Raw genomic sequence first — 22313 nt, 5'->3', positions numbered from 1 at the left:
TTAAAAGACTAGACTTTCCAGGTATGCAGTTCATATTTTTGTGGGGGCTGTGCTTTTGTTGGATGTGCCCGTCATAAGAATTTGTGCGTGGTTTTGGCACGTGAGCAGCATTATGGGGAATGCGTCCTTGGAGAAGGGTGGTTCGGTCTTGCGTAAGCATTATAACAGAACTAGAAGGAAAGTAATCAAGGCAGTGACAATCCAAACTTAATCAGGGATACATTTGAAATACATTTTTTCTCCCTATACTCACAAATTATATTTTCTCCTTTTTGATTCTGCGGGAGAAGGGAAGAAGAAGATCTAGGACTAGTAACCAGCTGATAACTTCCAAGAAACAATGTGCTATGGATGGGTAGCGGGTGAATATACACATCTACAAGAAGTGGTCACTTAGTGTTTCTAATACTATTGGTGGAGCAGCTCCCAGCAGCCATAAAAATCAGTGGGAAGAACATGGTGGGCCCTGTTAATCTAACGGACTCCTTTTCATCCTTATCTTAATTCAGGTTTTCTGGAGTGTTTGTCATGTTGACCCTTCTCTTTCTTGAAATGTTTGAGTGATACTACTTTCTTTTCCACTTGCATTCCTGGCTCTTTTTCTCCTGCTCATCCCTTAAATATGTGTTTTCCTTAAGGTTACTGTCGTATTCTCCCTCTTTACCTCTGATTCTTAAACCTTAAAGGCATAAGCATCTCTTGGAGAATTTAAGAATGTGGCTTACAAAAGCCTTCATTATCTCACCTCTGCCAGCTGCTCTGACTTACCTTGTACCACACTTTCCTTTTCTTACTATTGCTTCACTAAATTTCTGTTTTATTTTCTCCATAGCACTTACCACTATCTTAAGATATCTTGTTTGTTTTCTTGCCTGTAGTCTGGCCATGCCTAGAACCCAAAACCTATGGGACAGGGACCTTGTTTATTTCATATCTGTTGTATTCCTAATGCCAGAATAGTCCCTCAATACACATTTATGGAATGAATGAATGAAATGTGAGTTCCTGGGCTTATCCCCAGAGAGTTTTGACTTAGTAGGCTTGGGATGGAGCCCAGGAGTTTGTATTTTAACAAACATTCCAGGTGTTTGTGATGTCTCTGGTCAGTTGTCTTGGATGACATTTAGAAGAACATTGTTCTGTTTGTCAGTCTCATCCACCCTGATGGCTTCACTTGGCATCTGTTATAAGCTGGCAATTTGTGAGTCTCTGTCTCCAGTTCTGATCTCTTATTTGAGCTCTAGGCTCATTTATTCAGTGGTCTCTTGAACATCTCCATTTGACTGTTACACAGCACCTCAGACTCAACATGCCCAAAGCAGAAATAATTTTTTCATGGAAATCTGTTCTTTCTGAGTTCTTTTTTCTTTGAATCATACTACTTAGTTGCATAAGCCAGAAACATGGATGTCATACTTGAATCCTTCTTACTCTTTAATATCCAGTAATCATAAGTTAAGTAGCCTCTTATCTCTGCAGTTTCTCTTGAATCTTTTTTTTTAAAAAAATTTATTTATTTTATTTATTTAAAAATTTTTGGCTGCATTGGGTCGTCATTGCTGTGCGTGGGCTTTTTCTGGTTGCGGCGAGTGGGGCCTACTCTTCGTTGGGGTGCGTGGGCTTCTCACTGTGGTGTCTTCTCTTGTGGAGCACAGGTTCTAGGTACACAGGCTTCAGTTGTGGCTCATGAACTCAGTAGTTGTAGCTTGCAGGCTCTAGAGAGCAGGCTCAGTAGTTGTGGCGCATGGGCTTTGTTGCTCCACTGCATGTGGGATCTTCCTGGACCAGGGCTCGAACCTGTGTCCCCTGCATTGGCAGGGAGATTCTTAACCACTGTGCTACCAGGGAAGCCCCTATATATTTTAAAAATCTGGCTGCTTTATCTCACGTGCCTTACATTTTGCTGTTTTCCCTTTGCTTTCAGGGTTAGGCTTCAGCTACAGATGAATTAGTTGTTCTTTCACCTTCCCTGTTGTCACACCTTGCTTCCCTGGGGTATACCATTGTTTCAACTGAACGCCTCTCCCCCGGAAAACCACAGAAACCTTCCTTCATTTAGGTGTAATGTTCTGGAACCCTTCAGGGCATCCCCAGAACTCTCATTTTGTCTGCCTCTTTTGGACCAGTTTCCACAAAGCTGGGTTCCTCTTTGTCTTTACCATGTTTCCCTCTGTACATTCCATTCTAAGTTTTCTGCTCACACTGAAGTTAAATTTGCTAGGATCGTGATCTCTCCAGTGCCAAAAGAGCTCTAGAGCATGTGATTTTTGTCTTATTCTTCTACTAGCTGTAAGGAAAAGAGAAGGAAAGAAAAATAATTAGATAATTTGAGGCATATGTTCTATAGAGGTCTGTGTCTAGATTGTGATTTTGTCAGTTTTTTTTCTTTGGACGTACCACACAGGATCTTAGTTCCCTGACAAGGTATTTAACCCATGCACCCTGCAGTGGAAGCACAGAGCCCTAACAGTTGGACACCAGGGAATTCCCTTTGCCAGTTGGTTTGCTCCTCCTAGCTAACACTGTACCCAAGAGAGATCATTGTTAGAGTCTTGATTTGGGGCAGAGCTATACTAAGGCCAACAACTGAAATCCTGAACTAAGTTTTTGCCCTATACTAAGGCCAACAACTGAAATCCTGAACTAAGTTGTGCCTGTACTACCAAAGTTTTACCTTTATCATGGTATCTTCAGCCTTAAATTAGTTATCCCCCTTTCCAGTTCTCCTTATTTTCCCTTCAGAGTTATTTGGTTTAAAATTTATTCTTTGTGTTTTACTCTCTATTCTAGCAGTATTTTTTTTTAATTAAAATAATTTTTTAAAATTTATGGCTGCATTGGGTCTTCCTTTCTGCACGTGGGCTTTCTCTAGTTGCAGCGAGCAGGGGCTACTCTTTGTTGTGGTGCGCTGGCTTCTCTTGTTGCGGAGCACGGGCTCTAGGCGTGTGGGCTTCAGTAGTTGTGGCACTCGGGCTCAGTAGTTGTAGCTCATGGGCTTTAGAGCGCAGGCTCAGTAGTTGTGGCGCATGGGCTTAGTTGCCCTAGCAGTATTTTTTTTTTTTTGCGGTATGCGGGCCTCATTGTTGTGGCCTCTCCCATTGCGGAGCACAGGCTCCGTACACGCAGGCTCAGCGGCCATGGCTCACGGGCCCAGCCGCTCCGCGGCACGTGGGATCTTCCCAGACCGGGGCACGAACCCGTGTCTCCTGCATCGGCAGGAGGACTCTCAACCACTGCGCCACCAGGGAAGCCCCCTAGCAGTATTTTTGACAGAAGAGAAGAGGAAGACGAAGAGGGTTTGCTCTTGGAATATTTTCCCTATATGATAGTGCAGAAATATTTTTTCTTTCTTTTTAGCTGAATGAGTATGATGGCTGAAAAATTAAGTGTGATTGAATGGTAAGATAGGACTACTGAAAGGAATCAAACCTGTTTAGTTTCTGTGTAGGCTTTGTGAGGGAGTAAAATCAGAGCCAGTGCTTGAGGCTTGAATTTTTAACCCTGTTTGAAGATCTCTGAGGCTGTGCTGAGTTTACCCTCATGAACTCTGCTGAATCAGTGTCTTTATATGTAAAACGGAGTTGTTGGTCTGTTTCCTTTTAGGGTACAGGAAAATTGACTTTTGGAGGTCTCAAGGTTAAATACAATAATACTTCCTGATACATTTACTCATTTAAAATGTAAACACTTGAGATTGAAGCTGCGTTTAATGAACTCTTAGGTGAGCTTCAATGTTTTACGTCACCTGTAGTTAGTAGATAATACAGAAGAGAGACAAAAAGGTATCTACAGATATTAATGAGCACACTTTCCATGTAGCTGGGATGTATTTACATCTATTTGGTGGCAACAGTCAGCAAGCATAGCCTACCTCACAGAAGGACAGTCTATATTAAACACGATCAAATTACTAGTCTCTAAATAATGTTCTTTAGTGCTGTTAGATAACAGAACAGCATTGAAGTTATATTGGCAGAGTTAAAATGGTGCTTTATTTCTGTGTGCTTTATTTTTCTCTCTTTCTTCCTTTTTCTCTTTGGAATTAACATTGCTTTCATAAATGTTTTTCTGCCTGTTAGTTTCTTATAGGTTGGGAAATAGCAATTGTCTTTTCAGTTTAGCAGTCTGACTGGATTCAGCTATAGGATCTGTTCAGGTCCATAATGTGTTTTAGGCCATGAGTCTCTTCTGTTCTCTCTGTTCTGTCCTGTCCTTTATTGTTGACTTGTGCTTTGCTCATTTCCCATAGTAGGGGACACAATTTTAGCCATACGCACACACGCACACACGCAGTCTGCCACCTGAGGCACTCTGAAAAGATTATAGATTTTCAATTAAGAATTACAGGCATTCACTTGCCACTGTTTCATCTTACCAACCCAGCTTTTGCTTTGGTGCACTATGAGCGTGTCATATAATACTAGCTTAGAAGTCAGAGAAACTCAGTTTATTATTAGTCTTTGTTAAAATAAACATCACCTATATGTTTTCTTTCTAGGACAGTTCTTTGTTAGACGGTCTTCTCTTAGTTTCTGGTTCTTCTCTATTTTTACAATAGAAAGTGATCTTCAAGGCAGGTAATACCTCAAGAAAATTTATGAAGAGAGCAACTTACTCATTTATTCAAACATTTAATAGGTGCCCGTTTCTTGGTTAGATATTGTGTTATATGCTAAAGATACCAAGGTAGATGCGACATTGTCCCTATTGTCAAGGAGCTCATGTTTTATTTTTATACATTACAAAAGAGTAAATAAATTACAAGGTCATGAGTGTTACAAGCTGGTAATAAAATGTAATATGAAAGCAGGAGGAAGAATGCTTAAATTCTAAATGACAGTTTCAGATTCAACTTGTCAGAGAAGGTAAAGTTTGAATTGAGTCTCAGTGGATTCATTAATTCAACTAGCATATGAATAGCTACGAAGTATTAGGTGCTGGGGGTGTAAAAAAATAAGACATAGTCCTTACCTTCAAAGAACTTAGAGAAGTCAGTCAGGATACTGCAGGCTGATGAACTCTGAGCTAGAGGAATGCACAAAGTGCTTTGGAAGTACAACGGAGATCTGGAAAGACTCTCTGTCAGGGGGTTATGAATCTTGAAGGGCCGACAGGAGTTAACCAGGTAGACAGGTATAAGGAAGAGAGCTCTAGGGGAGGAACTACCTACATAAATGGTGGAGGTGTAGAGCAGAGCAGCATGATGCCTTTGACAAACTTCAAGGACAGGATATGCCTATACATGGGATGTTTGTGGGGATTATTTATAGAAAAGGCTAGAAAGGTAGGTAGGGGCTTAATTTTTTAAAAATATATTGAATTTTTAAAAATAATTAACTTATGGCTGTTTGGGGTCTTTGTTGCTGCACACGGGCTTTCTCTAGTTGTGGCAAGCAGGGGCTACTCTTTGTTGCGGTGGCTTCTCTTGTTGCGGAACACGGGCTGTAGGCGCACGGGCTTTAGTAGTTGTGACACGCAGGCTCAGTAGTTGTGGTGCACAGACTCTAGGGTGCGCAGGCTTCAGTAGTTGTGGCGTGCGTGCTCAGTAGTTGTGGCTCGTGGGCTCTAGAGCTCAGACTCAGTAGTTGGGGCGCACAGGCTTAGTTGCTCCACGGCATGTGGGATCTTTCCGGACCAGGGATCAAACCCATGTCCCCTGCATTGGAAGCACAGAGTCTTAACCACTGGACCGCCAGAGAAGTCCCAAGGAAGAGTTTTTTAAAATGAGAGACGAGCATATTTATATGTTCGGGGAATTAGCAAAAGACATTAGAGAGTCGTGATAATGGAGTGAAGTCCTTGAGCATGAAGAGAAGATGAAATCCAGAGCAGAGGTAGAATTATTATTATCTCCTTTATTAAGATAGAGGAAAAGGTCAAGAAAGGGGTGGGGACAAGTGTTTGGTAACTGAACAAAGGAATATGAGGGAGCTCCTACCTTAAAGCCCTGATATTCCTTGTGATCTAGGAGACTTATCCTTTTGGGTTAGGGGGCTAGTGTGTTCCAATAAAGAGCATTGGCAAAATAGGGTCCTTGAGAAGAGACAGAAATTTGAATAGCTGTTGAGAAAATGGGAGGGACAGTTGCCAGGTGGTTTGTTTGGCTAGGCAGGCAGAGGTAGGGTGGGGTGCTATAGGGTGGGAATGCATTTCAAGCAGATAGACTAGCCTGGGCAAAGACTCAGGAGTATTAAAAACTATGGTATGTATGGAGATGTAGCATTATTTTGAATGGCTGGAGAGAATGTATATAGAACCTAATTTTGTGGTAGGCTTTAAGAGGTATATTAAGGACTTTGGAATATTTTGAGGCAAAAAGGAACCTCTGAAGATTTCCATCAGAGAAATGGAATGATTGTTTTATAAAGGTAACTCTGGTAGCACTTTGGAAAAATACAGGGGATTTAGAGTGGAGGGAGAGACACTTGTTAGGGGACTGTTGTAGTAGTGCAGAAGATGTTGAAATCAGGATAGAGATGGGTATGATGGGTAAGAAACAACCCCCAAATCTTAATAGCTTGAAATAACAGTTTATTTCTCACTCACACTACGTGTTCATCGAGGATAGGTTAGAGATTTTAGTTATTCAGGGATAAAGGCTGATAGGCCAACAGAGCAGTCATCATGGGAACATAACCAGTTGCTCTGCTGGAGGCAAAAAAGAACTCTGGAGGTCTTGTCCCATTAACTAAATTCTCTGCCTCTCAGTGATGGGAGTGGAGAAGAGAGGACAGGAGCTGAGAAGATCAAGTGGATCCAGGAGATGGTGCCAGAGTTTGGAAATTGGCTAAATACGAGAGGAGAGGGAAGTAATTGTGAATAGGTGACTCTGAGTTTCTGTTTTGGGTGACTGGGTGGTGTTGCTAACAGAGATAAGAAAGGGGGCAGGTTTTAGGAGCACTTAAAGTAAATATTAACTGACCTGAAGGGAGAAATAGACAGCAATACAATAATAGGGGACCTTAATTTCCCACTTTCATTAATGGATAAATCACGCAGTTAGAAAATCAGTAAGGAAACATTGGCCTTAAATGACAAGTTAGACCAGATAGACTTAACAGACATGTATAGAACATTCCATCCAAAAGTAACAGAATACACATTCTTCTCAAGTGCACATGGAACATTCTCTAAGATAGAGTATATGTCAGGCATGAAACAAGTCTTAATAAATTTAAGAAGATTGAATCATATCAAGAATCTTTTTCTGACCACAGTGGTGTGAAACTAGAAATAATGATAAGAGGAAAACTGGAAAATTCATAAACATGTAGAGCTTAAACGTGTGCTACTGAATAATCAACGGGTCAAAGAAGAAATAAAAAGAGAAAATAAAAAATACCCAGAGACGAATGAAAATGGAAATAACAGTATACTAAATACAAAACCTATGGGATGCAATGAAAGGAATTCTAAAAGGGAAGTTCATGGTGACAAATGCCTACATTAAGAAATGAGAAAGATTTCAAATAACCTAACTTTACACCTCCAGGAACTAGAAAAAGAAGAACAAGCTAAACCTAATGTAAGTAGAAGGAAGGAAATAAATATCAGTGTAGAAATAAATAAAATAGAGAAACAATAGAAAAGAACAGTGAAACTAGGAGCTAGTTTTTATTTTTTAAAAAAAGATAAAATAGACAAACCTGTAGCTAGACTCACCAAGGGAAAAAGAGGACTCAAATAAAATCAGAAATGAAAGAGGAGATGTTAACACCTGGTACCTCAAGAGACTACTGTGAACAATTATATGCCAACAAATTGGACAACCTAGAATAATTGGATAAATTCCTAGAACCATACAACCTACCAGGACTAAGTCATGAAGAAATAGAAAATCTGAGGAATCCCATTAGAAGCATACCTCATTTTACTGAGCTTGGCTTTATTGTGCTTCACAGATTCTGTGATTTTTACAAATTGAAGGTATGTGGCAACCCTGCATTGATCAAGTCTCTCAGCCCTATTTTTCTAACAGCATTTGCTTACTTTGTGTCTCCATGTCACGTTTTGGTAATTCTTGTAATTTTTCAAATTTCTTCATTATTATTTGTTACAGTGATCTGTGATCAGTGATCTTCCATGTTACTATTATTTTGTTTTGGCATTTTTTAGCAATAAAATATTTTAAAATTAAGGTATGTACATTTTTTTTTTAGACAACGCTATTTCACACTTAATAGACTACAATATAGTCTAAACATAACTTTCATATGCACTGGGAAGCCAAAAAATTTGTGACTTGTTTTCTTTTGATATTTGCTTTATTACAGTGGTCTGGAATTGATCCTGCAGTATCTCCAGGGTATGCCTGTACTGGTAAAGAGATTGAATCAGTAATCAAAAACCTTCCAACAGACAAAAGTCCAGGGCCAGATGGCTTCACTGGTGAATTACCAAACATTTAAAGAAGAACTAATACCAATCCTTCTCAAACTCCAAATTCATTTTATGAGGCTAGCATAACCTTGGTACAAAACCCAGCAATCTACAGATTCAATGCAATCACTATCGAAATTCCAATCGCATTTTTCACAGGGAACAAACAATCCTAAAATTTGTGTGGAACCACAAAAGACACCAAATAGCCAAAGAAATCTTGAGAAAGAAGAACAAAACTGAAGGTATGATACTTCCTGATTTCAAACTATATTACAAAGCCATAGTAATCAGAACTGTATGGTATTGGCATAGAAACAGATACATAGATTAGAGAGCCCAGAAATAAACCCATGCACACATGGTCAATTAATTTATGACAGAGGAGCCAAGAATAAACAATAGGCAAAGGATAATCTCGTCAATAAATGGTGTTGGGAAAACTGGACTACTATATTACACCAAACACAAAAAATGGCTCAAAATGGATTAAAGCCTTGAACATAAGACCTAAAACCATAAAATTTATAGAAAGAAACATAGGGAGTAAGTTCCTTGACATCAGTCTTGGGGATTCTTTGGATTTGACACCAAAAGCAAAGACAGCAAAAGCACAAATGAATAAGTGGGACTATATCAAACTAAAAATCTCTGCACAGCAAGGGAAACCATCAACAAAATGAAAAAGCCTACTATATGGGAGAAAATATTTACTAATCATATATTCGAAAGAGGTGCAAACTATTATATATAAAAAAAGCTACAAGGATATATGGTACGACATGGAATATAGCCAATATTTTATAATAACTAAATGGAGTATAACCTTGAAAAATTATGAATCACTATACTATATATCTATAACTTACATAATATAGTACATAAATTATACTTCCAAAAAATCATATATTTGAAAAAGGGTTAATATCTGAAATGTATAAAGAACTCATGCAACTCAATAGGAAAAAAACCAATCTGATTAAAAAATGGATAGAGGAACTGAATAGACATTTTTCCAAAAAAGATATACAGATGGCTAACAGGTAGGTACATGGAAATGTGCTCATCGTCACTAATCATCAGGAAAATGCAAATCAAAACCTCAATGAGATGTTATCTTACACCTGTTAGAATGGCTGTTATCAAAAAGATAAGCGATAGGAAGTGTTGATGACAATGTGGAGAAAAGGGAACCCTAGTGCACTGTTGGTGAGAATGTAAATTGGGCTAGCCACTGTGGAAAGCAGTATGGACATTCCTCAAGAAATTAAAAAATAGAACTACCATGTGACTCAGCAGTCCTACTTCTGGATATATATTTGAAGGAAATGAAATCATTATCTTGAAGAGATACCTGCACCCTGATGTCACTGCAGCATTGTTCCCAGTAGCTAAGACCTGGAAACAACCTAAGTATCCAGCAACGAATTAATGGATAAAGAAAATGTGGCTGTACACACACACACACACACACACACACACACACACACACACACACACACACACAGGAAAAAGAAGGAAACTCCTGATATTTGTGACAGTATAGATAGATTAGATAGATGCACCTTGAGGGCATTATGCTAAGTGAAATAAGTCAGAGAAGGACAAGTACTGTATGAGCTCACTTATGTGGAATCTCACAGCTACTGAGAACAGATTGGTGGTTGCCAAAGGCAGGGAGTGGGGGATGGCTGAAATGGGTGAAGGTGGACAAAAGGGTACAAATTTCCAGTTATATATGTTTATACACACACACACACATATATAAATAAGTCTTGGGGATGAAATGTACAGCATGGGGACTATAGTTAATACTGTATTGTATATTTGAAAGTTTCTAGCAGAGAAGATCTTAGACATTACAAGGAAAAAATTGTGAATATGTCTGGTGATGGATGTTAATTAGGCTTGTGATTGTTTCACAGTATATACATGTATTGAATCATGTTGTATACCTGTAGCTAATATATATCAATTATATCACTAAAAAAGTGGGGGCAGGTTTCGGCTTAGAGGAGTGTTGGTAAAGTTCACTTTTGGAAATGTATAGCAGCTAGTTGTCGAAATGAATCTGGAGCTCTACAGAGAAGCAGGGGTATTTAGGTTTTCAGAGTACTCTGTACATGAAGGGTGTTGAATCCATGATAGGAAATGGGATCATGCAGGGCAAACTTACAGAGTGATAAGAGAGCTGACATGAAGCCCCAGGAAATTCCAGAATGTAAGAGGCACTTCTGGCCTGAGGGCGTTGGATTTTAATGTATAAAGATTGACATTTTTGGGACCAAGGCAGCCTGTGTCTGTTCCTGATAGATGACCCTCTAGTATTTTGAGGAAGGAGCAAATGTAAGCTGTGAAAAGCTATTGCTTTGACAGGTACTTTAGAGTATGTTAGCTCTGTCATTTGTGCTAATGGTGGATTTATTTTTATTGGTCCTTAGATGGAATGCATTTTAATTCTTTTATTTGAATTTGGATATATTTGGCAATTCACAAAATTTTAATAAAGTTATTATCGCTTATAAGCTAGTTGCCAAGTCAGAGAAAGGCTAAAAATTGGTCCAGTCTCCCCATATACTTACAGGGTAGTTAAGTGAACAAAGAATGTGATTTCACAGAATTATAATAATAGGACATAGTAGATCATTTAATCCTCAGAAGGTAGTCCCTGTGGAGTAGTACTGTATTATCCCTATTTACAGTTGAGGTTTAGGGAGTGACTTAATCTGTTCAGACTGCTATAACAGAATACTGGGTGGCTCATCAACAAAAATTTATTTCTCATAGTTCTGGAAGCTGGATAGTCCAAGATCAAGCATGGTCAGATTCTGCTGAGGACCCTTGTCCTGCTTAATAGCCAGCATCTTACTGTGTCCTCACATGGTGAAAGGAGCTAGGGATCTCTCTGGAACCTTTTTTATAAGGCAGTAAGCTCATGACTTAACCACCCCAAAGGCCTCACCTCTTAATATCATGTTTGGGGGTTAGGATTCAACATATAAATTTTGAGAGGACACATTCAGACCATTGCAGAGAGGTTAGGTTAGGTTATTTGTCCATTGTCGTGCAACCAGAATATAACCCAGTTTGACGCTGAAGTCTGCATTTGTAATCATCACCTGGAATTGCTTTTAGGACACAGCAAAATTTATACTGGATAGCCAAGAGCTTGGGTTAATGTTGCTGCTTGTTATTTTTCACCCCCAAGTTTTTATGTGGAAGAATTCCAAACCTATAGAAAAGTTGAAAGAGTGATACAATGAGCATCAATATGACTTTTACCTAATATTTATTGAATATTTTGTCACATTTGTGCTCTCACACTCTTTCTTTACCCCTTCCCTCCTTCTCTCTCGTTCTCTCTCTCTCACTTTCCGCCTCTCTCCCTTCCCTCCCTATACATATATACATTATTTTTTATTGTGTATTAGGAAATTACACACATCAGGAAACTTCACCCAGAATTTGTTAAGTATATATCACCTAAGAACAAGGTATTTTCCTATATTAGTATAATATTGTTATCAAGCTCATTATCACATTTAAATATTTTACAGTGATATATAATTATTTATAGTCTATAATCAAATTTCCTCCATCATCTCAATAATTGAGATATTGCTTTATATCTGTCCTTCCAATCCTGGATTTATTCAAGTATCTGAATTACATTTAATTTTCATATTGTTTTAGCCTTTTGATTCAGAGCAGTTCTTTCTATTTTTGTTTTTCGTGTCATTGATATTTTTGAAGAGTTCAGGCCACTTGTGTTGAAGAATGTTTCACAATTTGGACTTGTCATGATTAGGTTCAGGTAAAATATTTTTGGCAAGAATACTATTTAGGTATTGTGTGCTTATTGTGATATAAGTTTGGTCACTTAGATAAGTTGATATAGGCTACATTTCTTCTTTGTAAAGATGCCTTTTTCCCTTTGTAATTAAGAAACAATCTGTGGGATGATACTGTTAAGATGGTATGACTCTTCTTTTCCTCTGCATTTTGCCCAGTGGTGGTAACATTCGTTGATGATCCTTGTCTGAATTAGTTATTACATTGGTGGTTGCAAAATGTTGAGTCTGTCATTCCTTCTACATTTACTAGTTGGCGTTATTCTACAAAAAAGAACTTTATTTCTCCCGTTTTTTGTTTTTGAGGATCACTATAGGTTTGGTATTTTTAAAAATTCAATATGTTACAATCCTTTATCAATATTAAAAATATGTCATATATGTGTAAAGACTTTTTCACATAAGATATACATCAGAAGCTGTTTGTGGTTATAGCATCAAACATTCAATTCTCTAGTGTCAAAATTTCAGCCTTTTTGAGGGGGGTGGCTGTAATGTGCAATGATGTGTTTTCTTTTTCTTGATGCTTAACATGACTAACAATTGCAAAAATAATACTGAGGAGCACTGCTTGGCATTGTTTATAGTTGGGCTTTTGGATACTGATCATATATCATGAACCTGGTTTGTTAATGCTTAATTTCAGAGCTTTAGGGTTTGTGTATATGTGTATTTTTGTTCTTTTCCATTTTTTTTTCAATAAGGAAAAGCACTTAAAAAAATACTGACAATACTTGGTATTATGCATACAACAATTGTCATCACTTTGGTCAGTGGGAGCCCCTTCAAACTAACTCCTATGTCTTTTTGACTTGTCCCAGTCAAGTTTTGAGGACTTCCTTACATCCTGGCCCAACAAGGTATTTGGGGCTCACTTTGTACTTTACAAACCTGGAATCAGTCACTTCTGCAAGGAACCCTGATACCTTTAGTAGGGAATGGTTCCTTTAAAGGGGAACTGCTTCTCATTCTTAATTATCTATCCTTTGCTATCTTTTTTTTTTTTTTTTTTTTTTTGGTACGCGGGCCTCTCCCTGTTGTTGGCCTCTCCCGTTGCGGAGCGCAGGCTCAGCGGCCATGGCTCACGGGCCCAGCCGCTCCGCGGCATGTGGCATGTGGGATCCTCCCGAACCTGGGCACGAACCCGTGTGCCCTGCATGGGCAGGCGGACTCTCAACCACTGCGCCACCAGGGAAGCCCTCCTTTGCTATCTTTATAGGATCAGTTATTTCCAGTACAAAAAATAAGAGTGGATTCTAGATCTAAGACCCCTCTATGTTTTCCCAGAATTGTTTGATAATAAAGTGTCTAAATTGAATTACTTCTCAGAATGAAGTGAGTTATATATAGGTAGTGCTGATGATTTGCCATAGGAGATGGGATGTTTTGCAGAAAATTGGCATTGTATTGTTTTTTCTTCTCCTAGCTTAATGGTGACATGTGAAGGTGAAAATAAGTATTCGTATCCTTCTTACTCTTATGTAATCCATCCAGGCTTTTTCTTTCTGTGGTATAGTCACTTGAGTTGTTTCCCTCTTTGTTATTTTCAGCTCTCTGAATTAAAATCTCCTTAGATAGGTAAAGTTCTAATCCATGTCTTTTATACTTTGTGCTTTGAACCTGCATCTTGTATTCATCTGCACATATGTTTTACACGTTGATCTGTGGATGCAGTCTAGGCAACTGACATGAAATTAGGGTGTTTATTGTATTGAACATTTATGCTGGAGTATGGTTTTATGGCTCCTTATGAGGTCTGATGTTTTAGAAAATCCAAACTAGATCCTTAGAATTGGGATCTGGTACACCCTGGTCACTTATGGTCCAACAACTTGAGAATGTCCTGCTCTGGGACTCTACGTGAAATGAGACATGTCAGTCCTTTCTACAAAAACTTTTTTTCCCCTGGGTTTTTTTTTTTTTTTTTATTGAAGTATAGTTGATTTACAGTGTTGTGCTGATTTGTGCTGTATAGCAAAGTGTACAAAAACATTTTGCATTGAAGGTGAAACTTGTTAAACCTATCTATATGTTCCTTTGAAGTAGAAACATAAATAAGCTGTAAGGAAAGTGATTTGCTATTAACATGTTTTTGTTGTTGTTGTTGGCTGCGCTGCACAGCATGCGGGATCTTAGTTCCCCCACCAGGGATCAAACCCACACCCCCTGCGTTGGAAGCACGGAGTCTTAACCACTGGACTGCAAAGGAAGTCCCATGTTTTGTTGAAATATTTAAAACTCTATCCCTATGTAAGAAATATAGAATATATTTTTGGAGGGGTGATGTTGGTCACTTACAGAAGTTATAGGTAACATTTTAATTAACACAATTACTAACCTATCAATTGATTACATGGCTTATATATTTGTTCTTTTATGTGGATGACTGCTCTAAGACTACTTTAAAAATTAGCTGCCTGGGGCTTCCCTGGTGACGCAGTGGTTGAGAGTCTGCCTGCCGATGCAGGGGCACGGGTTCGTGCCCCAGTCTGGGAAGATCCCACATGCCAATGGAGCGGCTAGGCCCGTGAGCCATGGCTGCTGAACCTGTGCGTCCAGAGCCTGAGCTGCGCAACGTGAGAGGCCACAACAGTGAGAGGCCCGCATACCACACACACACACAAAAAAATTAGCTGCCTGGCAACATAAAGGTGCAGATATTAAAATGAATTCCATGCCTTCCAACTATTTCTATTACTTGGCTAAATTTAGAACCATGTAGAGCTCCTGCAGAATTGAAATCTCTGGGGATTTGAATAGTCAAGACAGACAGTATTTGGCTTTTAGGAGTAAGGAAGAAGAAAAGTAGCTTCAAATTAATTTTTGCACTGTCACTCAGACTGCTTAATTAAGACACAGAGTCCAGTGAAAAGTCAAAACTGTTCTGAGAATTTTATTTGACTCTTGCTGAAAACTTGTTAGAGCCTAGACCTGGGTGGTGAAAGGGATAATATTTTTCCCCTCCTAGGTGAATTGCTGGAGGCTATTTACTCTGCTTTCTCCAATGTCTCTTCAAATTATACTTGATAAGTACAGTTATTATACTTCGCCTGGATGGATGAGGCAGTACATCTGAGTTAGAGATCTGGTGAGCCTTAGAGTTGGGTACTTGTGGGTGAATTTCATGACACTAGAGTTGTTTTGCATATGTGTAGAGACTAGTGTAGGATATTTTGAGGAGAAACTTAGTTATTCAGTGTGCACTTAACTACATGAAATAAGAAAAATCTGTTGACGGAGTTGGGTGGGACCTCAACATAAGAAATAACAGATAAATGGAATGGTTTGAGTAACTAATTTAAATATAAGTTAAAATAGAGACAAACTTTACATAGAGTGAATATGAAATGTTTACTACCCGACTTACCAATTTGAAGTGTAAGACTTTGTTGCTGCTATAGTAAGAAATTTTGAGGACACTGGAAAAAATGCCCCCCAAATTATCATAAACCAAGAAAATTCCATAAGAGTGGAATGTAAGTTTTTTTTTCTGACCCTGGATTTATATAAATGGTGAAATGTAAAAAAAACTGAAAGGCAAATCTATGTGTTACTCTCATTGAATTAAGCCCATGGGTTTTTCCTCTTTCCTTCCCCTTAGGGCTTCCGTAGAGAGCTGTAGAACACAATTTCCTGTGTTGCTTGGGGAAATGAGCTACCCTCAAAGGACTTACTGTTTAGTAAGACAAAATGTTTTGAAGGAGGTAGTGGGATGGTTTTTCTTTTCTTTTTTGTTTATCTCTATTTATAAATAACATGGATTTCTTTTATGATTAGAGGGAAAAAATCAATTATTTTAAAACATTTTTTGGGCTTCTCTGGTGACCCAGTGGTTAAGAATTTGCCTGCCAATGCAGGGGACATGGGTTCTATCCCTGGTGCAGGAAGATCCCACATGCCACGGAGCAACTAAGCCTGTGCACCACAACTACAGAGCCTGAGCTCTAGAGCCTGCGAGCCACAACTACTGAGCCTGTGTGCCACAACTACTGAAGCCCATGTGCCTAGTGCCTGTGAACAAGAGAAGCCACCGCAATGAGAAGCCCATGCATCGCAATGAAGAGTAGCCCCTGCTTGCCGCAATTAGAGAAAGCCCTTGCGCCGCAGTTAGAGAAAGCCTGCACGCAGCAACAGACCCAATGCAGTAAAAAATAAATACATAAATTTATTTATTAAAAAAATTTTTTTTGAAAAGGATAAAGGGTCTATAAATCAACTCTTAAAACTTGTAAGTACTCCAGTAGACCTGTTCTCCAGTGCTATTGGTCGCCAGTTAGGTAGTGAGTTCATTTTTCCTGGGCTTTGTGACTATTTCTTTGGGTAAGCTCTCTTTTTACATTACAGCTGAAGCTTTTATTAAATAACTTCAGTGTATTTAATCAATCACTTAGATAATACAATTCCTATTTAAACCTAGTAATGTATAATTTTGTTTCTGCGAAAGAGTATAAATACTCAAGTTCCCATTTGAACTCTGGGAGGAAAAGTTTGTGCTTATTAGCTTGCCCTAACTTGCTGAATACTTAGCATTTTGATGTTATAAAAGGAAACCCTGTTAAATTTGAATAAGATAATATTATATGCTTTTACTATGGTTAAAACTTAAATTTTAGCACAAAGTAGCTCTTGTGACAAGGAAGAATATTGCATTTTTCCGTAGGTCCCAGGGTTTTTCAGAGACACCTTGAGTGTCAGATTAGATACTTGGGACCATTAGAAGGCTTAGCACCGTTCTAGGGTTGTGGGATCAAAAATTTTTTCTCTGCATTAAAAGACCTTACTGGCTAGTGGTGGAGATAAAACTTGAACAAAACAACAGTAGATATAATGGATTAGATTCTGTATTATCGATGGAATGCTGTAGAACTTAGTTACATTTAATTGTGCAGCACAAACAAATGTAAAAGAAAAGAAGAGAGAAATCAATATAGAAAGGTAGAGATGAGGTAGGAATTGAACTGGACTCCCCTTTCCTGATTATTTTGAAGGAAATCTGATGTACTATTTCATCCCTAAATATTTCAGTATATACCCTAAATAATAAGGACTTAAAAAACACATAATATCAATACCATTTATTTTTAAATTTTTATTTATTTATTTATTTTGGCTGTGTTGGGTCTTCGTTGCTCTGCGCAGGCTTTCTCTAGTTATGGCGAGCGGGGACTACTCTTCATTGCGGTGCGCGGGCTTCTCATTGCAGTGGCTTCTCTTGTTGCGGAGCACAGGCTCTAGGTGTGTGGGCTTCAGTAGTTGCAGCGTGTGGGCTTCAGTAGTTGCAGCACATGGGCTCAGTAGTTGTGACTCACGGGCTTTAGAGCGCAGGCTGAGTAGTTGTGGTGCACAGGCTTAGCTGCTCTGCAGCATGTGGGATCTTCCCAGACCAGGGCTCAAACCTGTGGCCCTGCATTGGCAGGTGGATTCTTAACCAGTGTGCCACCAGGGAAGTCCCTCAATACCATTTACACTTCTAAAACAATTAACAATAATTCCTTAATATTAAATATCTGGTGTTCATATTTCCCTGATTGTATCATATTTCTTAAACAGCCTGTTTATTTAAAATAGGATCCAAATAAAATCTGTACCTTTAAGTTGGTCGATATATCTTTAAAAATCATTTAATCTGAAAAATTTCTCCTCTCTCCTTTTTTTCTTCCCCTGGTGTATTTGTTGAAGAATTTGGGTCATCTGTCCAGTAGTTTCCCACAAGTGGATTTGGTGATTGACATCATAGTGGTGTCATTTAACATATTTCTCTGTACTTTGTATTTCCTTCAAATGGGCAGTTATATCTAGAGACTTGATCAGATTCAGATTCAGTGTTTTTGGCTTGAGTACTTTGTAGTGTACTTCCATTAGGAGGAAATGTGTGATGTCTGTTAGTCTAATTTTCATGGTGTCAGCAGTCATTGATGATCATTGTCTACATCCTTTATTGAATTTCATTAGTGATTATAAAATGGTGATATTGAAGTTGTATTATTTTAAAATTTATTTTAGGTGGAATACTTTTATAAAGAGATATTTCCTTCATTACTTACTTGGTTACTTTCAGGTATATCTTGTACAGGAAAGGTGAGACAAATGCTTTGAGTCTTTATTTTAATTAACAGTCATTGCCATTTTCAAAATAATGAATTTGTTCACATCCTGCAAAGGTGACTGATTAGTTTTTTTTTAATTGTCATTATGAACTCACCAATTTAAATACATTTATGGGTTTCAGTCAATTTCTTTTTTTATTCTCATTGATATCTCACTGATTAACTGATACTGGCAAATGGGAACCTCTTCAAGTTGGCTCCAATATCCTTTTTTTAAAAAGGTAAATAATTAATATATTTATTTATTGGCCATGCTGCGTGGCTTGTGGGATCTTAGTTCCCCAACCAGGGTTTGAACCTGGGCCCTTGGCAGTGAGAGCATGAAGTCCTAACCATTGGACCACCAGGGAATTCCCTGCAGTGTCCTGTTGGTATGAACCTCCTAGTCTTTGATTGTTTCTTTGTTTTCTGGTCTGACCTGATATTCTGAGATCCTCTTTTACATTTCCATTCCTGAGCATTTAAACATTTTTGGGGCTTCCCTGGTGACCCAGTGGTTAAGAATTTGCCTGCCAATGCAGGGGACATGGGTTTGATCCCTGGTGCAGGAAGATCCCACATGCCATGGAGCAACTAAGCCTGTGCACCACAACTATAGAGCCTGAGCTCTAGAGCCTGCGAGCCACAACTACTGAGCCTGTGTGCCACAACTACTGAAGCCCATGTGCCTAGTGCCTGTGAACAAGAGAAGCCACCGCAATGAGAAGCCCTTTGTTGGGAAATGATGTTTAGAGGCCACAGTCTGGGTGCAAGAGGTACTCATTGTTTAGTGGGTTGTTCATTGTTTCTTGCTGTTTTTAGTGAACAAGGCTAGGAAAATGGTATCTTTTTTTTTGAAAGGAAGTGTATCACAAGTTCATATCAACATGTCTAATTCAAAGTCAGGACTGTAGATTTTTAAATTCTGTATCTTCAGTCTTATAGATTTGCATTTTTCAAATTGCAAAAGTAATATGTAATCATTGTAAAAAATTTAAATAATTCAAAAGTATACAAGGTAAAAGGTGAAGATACTGACCCTACCCTAGAATCACTAGTTAACCACTTAACACAGTTAATTTATAGGCTTTTTAGTGGGTATCTTTTTTTTGCGGGGGGGCTGCGTTGGGTCTTTTGTTGTGGCACATGGGATATTCTTCGTTGCAGTATGCGGGATCTTTCTTTACAACGTGTGGGCTCTTTGTTGTGGCACACAAACTTCTCTCTAGTTGCGGCACACTGGGCTCTGTAGTTGTGGCATGTGGGCTCCAGAGCATGTGGGCTCTGTAGTTTGCAGCACGTGGGCTCTCTAGTTGAGGAGTGCGGGCTTAGTAGTTGTGGCGCACAGGCTTAGTTGCCCCACAGCATGTGGAATCTCAGTTCCCCAACCAGGGATCAAACCCGCGTCCCCTGCATTAGAAGGCGGATTCTTAACCAGTGGACCACTGGGGAAGTCCTTTGTTTTTTTTTTTTTTTTTTAGTTGTCATACAGTTGATTTACAGTATTTTATTAGTTTCATGTGTACAGCATAGTGATTCAGTATTTTTACAGATTATACTCAATTAAAAGTTATTACAACGTAATGGCTATAATTCCCTGTGCTATACAATATATCCTTGTTGCTTATCTATTTTATACATAGTAGTTTGTATCTCTTAATTCCATACCCTTAATTTGCTCCTCTCCCCTTTGGTAACCACTAGTTTGTTTTCTATATCTGTGAGTCTGTTTCTGTTTTGAATAAACATTTATTTGTATTATTTTAAATATTTATTTATTAAAAAAATTTTTTTTTAATTAAAATAAAATTTTTTTTTTTGTGGTACACGTACCTCTCACTGTTGTGGTCTCTCCCGTTGCAGAGCACAGGTTCCGGACACACAGGCTCAGTGGCTGTGGCTCACGGGCCCAGCCGCTCCGCAGCATGTGGGATCTTCCCAGACTGGGGCATGAACCTGTGTCCCCTGCATCGGCAGGCGGATTCTCAACCACTGCGCCACCAGGGAAGCCCTAATTTTTTATTTTTATTCGAAGTATAGTTGATTTACAATATTGTGTTAGTTTCTGGTGTACAGCAAAGTGATTCAGATATACATGAATATATATTCTTTTTTTGTACTCTTTTCCATTATGGTTTATTATAGGATATTAAATATAGTTACCTGTGCTATACAATACGACCTCGTTGTTTATCCATTCTATATATAATAGTTTGCATCTCCTAGTCCCAAACTTCCAATCCAACCCTCCCCCACCCCCCCATTTGTATTATTTTTTAGAGTCCACATGTAAGTGATGTCATACAGTATTTGTCTTTCTCTCTTTGACTTATTTCACTAACATAATATTCTCTAGGTCCATCCATGTTGCTGTAGATGGCAGGATTTCATACTTTTTTATGGCTGAGTAATATTCCATTGTGTGTATGGTGATATGATCCAGCAGTCCCACTCGTAGGAATATACCCTGCCAAAACTATAATTCAGAAAGATACATGCACCCCTATGTTCATAGCAGCACTATTCACAATAGCCAAAACATGGAAACAACCTAAATGTCCATTGACAGGTGAATGGATAAAGAAGATGTGGTACATGTATATAATGGAATAGTACACAACCATAAAAAAGAACAAAATAATGCCATTTGCAGTAACATGGATGCAGCTAGAGATTATCATCCTAAATGAAGTAAGTCAGAAAGGGAAAGACAGATAAATACCATATGATATCACTTAGATGTGGAATCTAAAACAAATGAACCTATGTGCAAAATAGAAATAGACTCATAGACATCAAGAACAGACTTGTGGTTGCCAAGGGCCAGGGGGAGGGATGGATTGGGAGTTTGGGATTAGCAGATGCAAACTGTTATATATAGGATGAATAAACAGCAATGTCCTACTGTATAGCACAGGGAACTATATTTAATATCTTGCAATAAACCCTAATGGAAAAGAATATGAAAAAGAATGTAGTGTAAAAAGTAATTATAATAATAAACGTAAATAATAAAAATAGAATGTATTGTATGTATATAACTGAATCACTTTGCTGTACAACAGAAATTAACAAAACAATGTAAATCAACTATACTTGAATAAAATAAATTTAAAAAAAATTAAAATTGGGGATTGACGTTTTTTGAGGCTAGAAAAAGATGAGAAGTTATTCTTTATGTGAAATAAAGATTCTTATGTATTTTTAGATTTACTTTTTGGATTGGTATCACATGTACATGGTACAAAATTCTAAGTATAGAAAAAAGTAGAGTGAAGTTTTCTTCTTGTTTCTACAATGAAAACCAGTCAGTTCCTCTTTCCAGGGGCAACTGGTATTACCAGTTTTTGTGCACTGTGTGCTTATAAGCATAAAATATACACATGTAAATATGTATGTATCTTCTTTTCTTCCTTTTTACGAAAATGGTTGTGTGTCTTACTCTTTTCTTACACATACATCAAGTATGTGTTGTAAGTTGAATTTCCTTATTCTTGTTTATGTCTGTACAGTATTATATGGGCTATGTATGTATTGTTTATCATTCTTCTATTAAAGGGCATTTTGATTTTTTCTCAGTTACAAATAGTGCAGCATGAATAACCTTGTACATGTCATTTTGCATATTTGTAATATCAGTAAGATAATTTTCTAAAGGTGTTTACTTTGGAATTTTTATGGACATTATAAAAATGCCTTCCAAAGATATATGAAGTTTACATTTCCACCAGCAGTTGTTTCAAGATTTGAGAGAGAGGTTTTAGTCGTGGTGGATATATACAAAATAACAACTTTGAAATGTTTTCGTACATGTATATTTGGCAGCATGTGCACTCAGCTTAACCTTGTTCATTCAACAGTTAACTGAGTGCCTATGAACAAATGAAGTCTTTTGTGCTCCACTGTAAGTAACTGTAGCAGATTAACTTTACCTAAGCTCTCAGGGAAGGCTTTCTGGAGGAGCAGAGCCTTGAAGGACAAATGGGGCAGGGGAAAT

At 38.2% G+C, this 22313-nt stretch overlaps 1 protein-coding gene across 24 annotated transcripts in view; it reads left to right on the top strand.

The window, feature by feature from the left end:
* Positions 1-22313, top strand: part of R3HDM2 (R3H domain containing 2) — a 157168-nt gene that overhangs the window by 7776 nt on the left and 127079 nt on the right. The window contains exon 1 of one of the 24 annotated variants that reach the window (XM_067009611.1): positions 8558-8624. The exons of the other annotated variants lie outside the window; for them this stretch is intronic. The gene's annotated coding sequence lies outside the window, so the exon portion shown is untranslated. Of the gene's footprint in view, positions 1-8557; positions 8625-22313 lie in introns of those variants that run through there. 24 annotated transcript variants of the gene reach the window in all.

Source organism: Kogia breviceps, chromosome 12 (genome assembly GCF_026419965.1).
Source record: "Kogia breviceps isolate mKogBre1 chromosome 12, mKogBre1 haplotype 1, whole genome shotgun sequence".
Classification (NCBI taxonomy): Eukaryota; Metazoa; Chordata; class Mammalia; order Artiodactyla; family Physeteridae; genus Kogia; species Kogia breviceps.
This window is presented reverse-complemented; position numbering and strand designations above follow the sequence as displayed.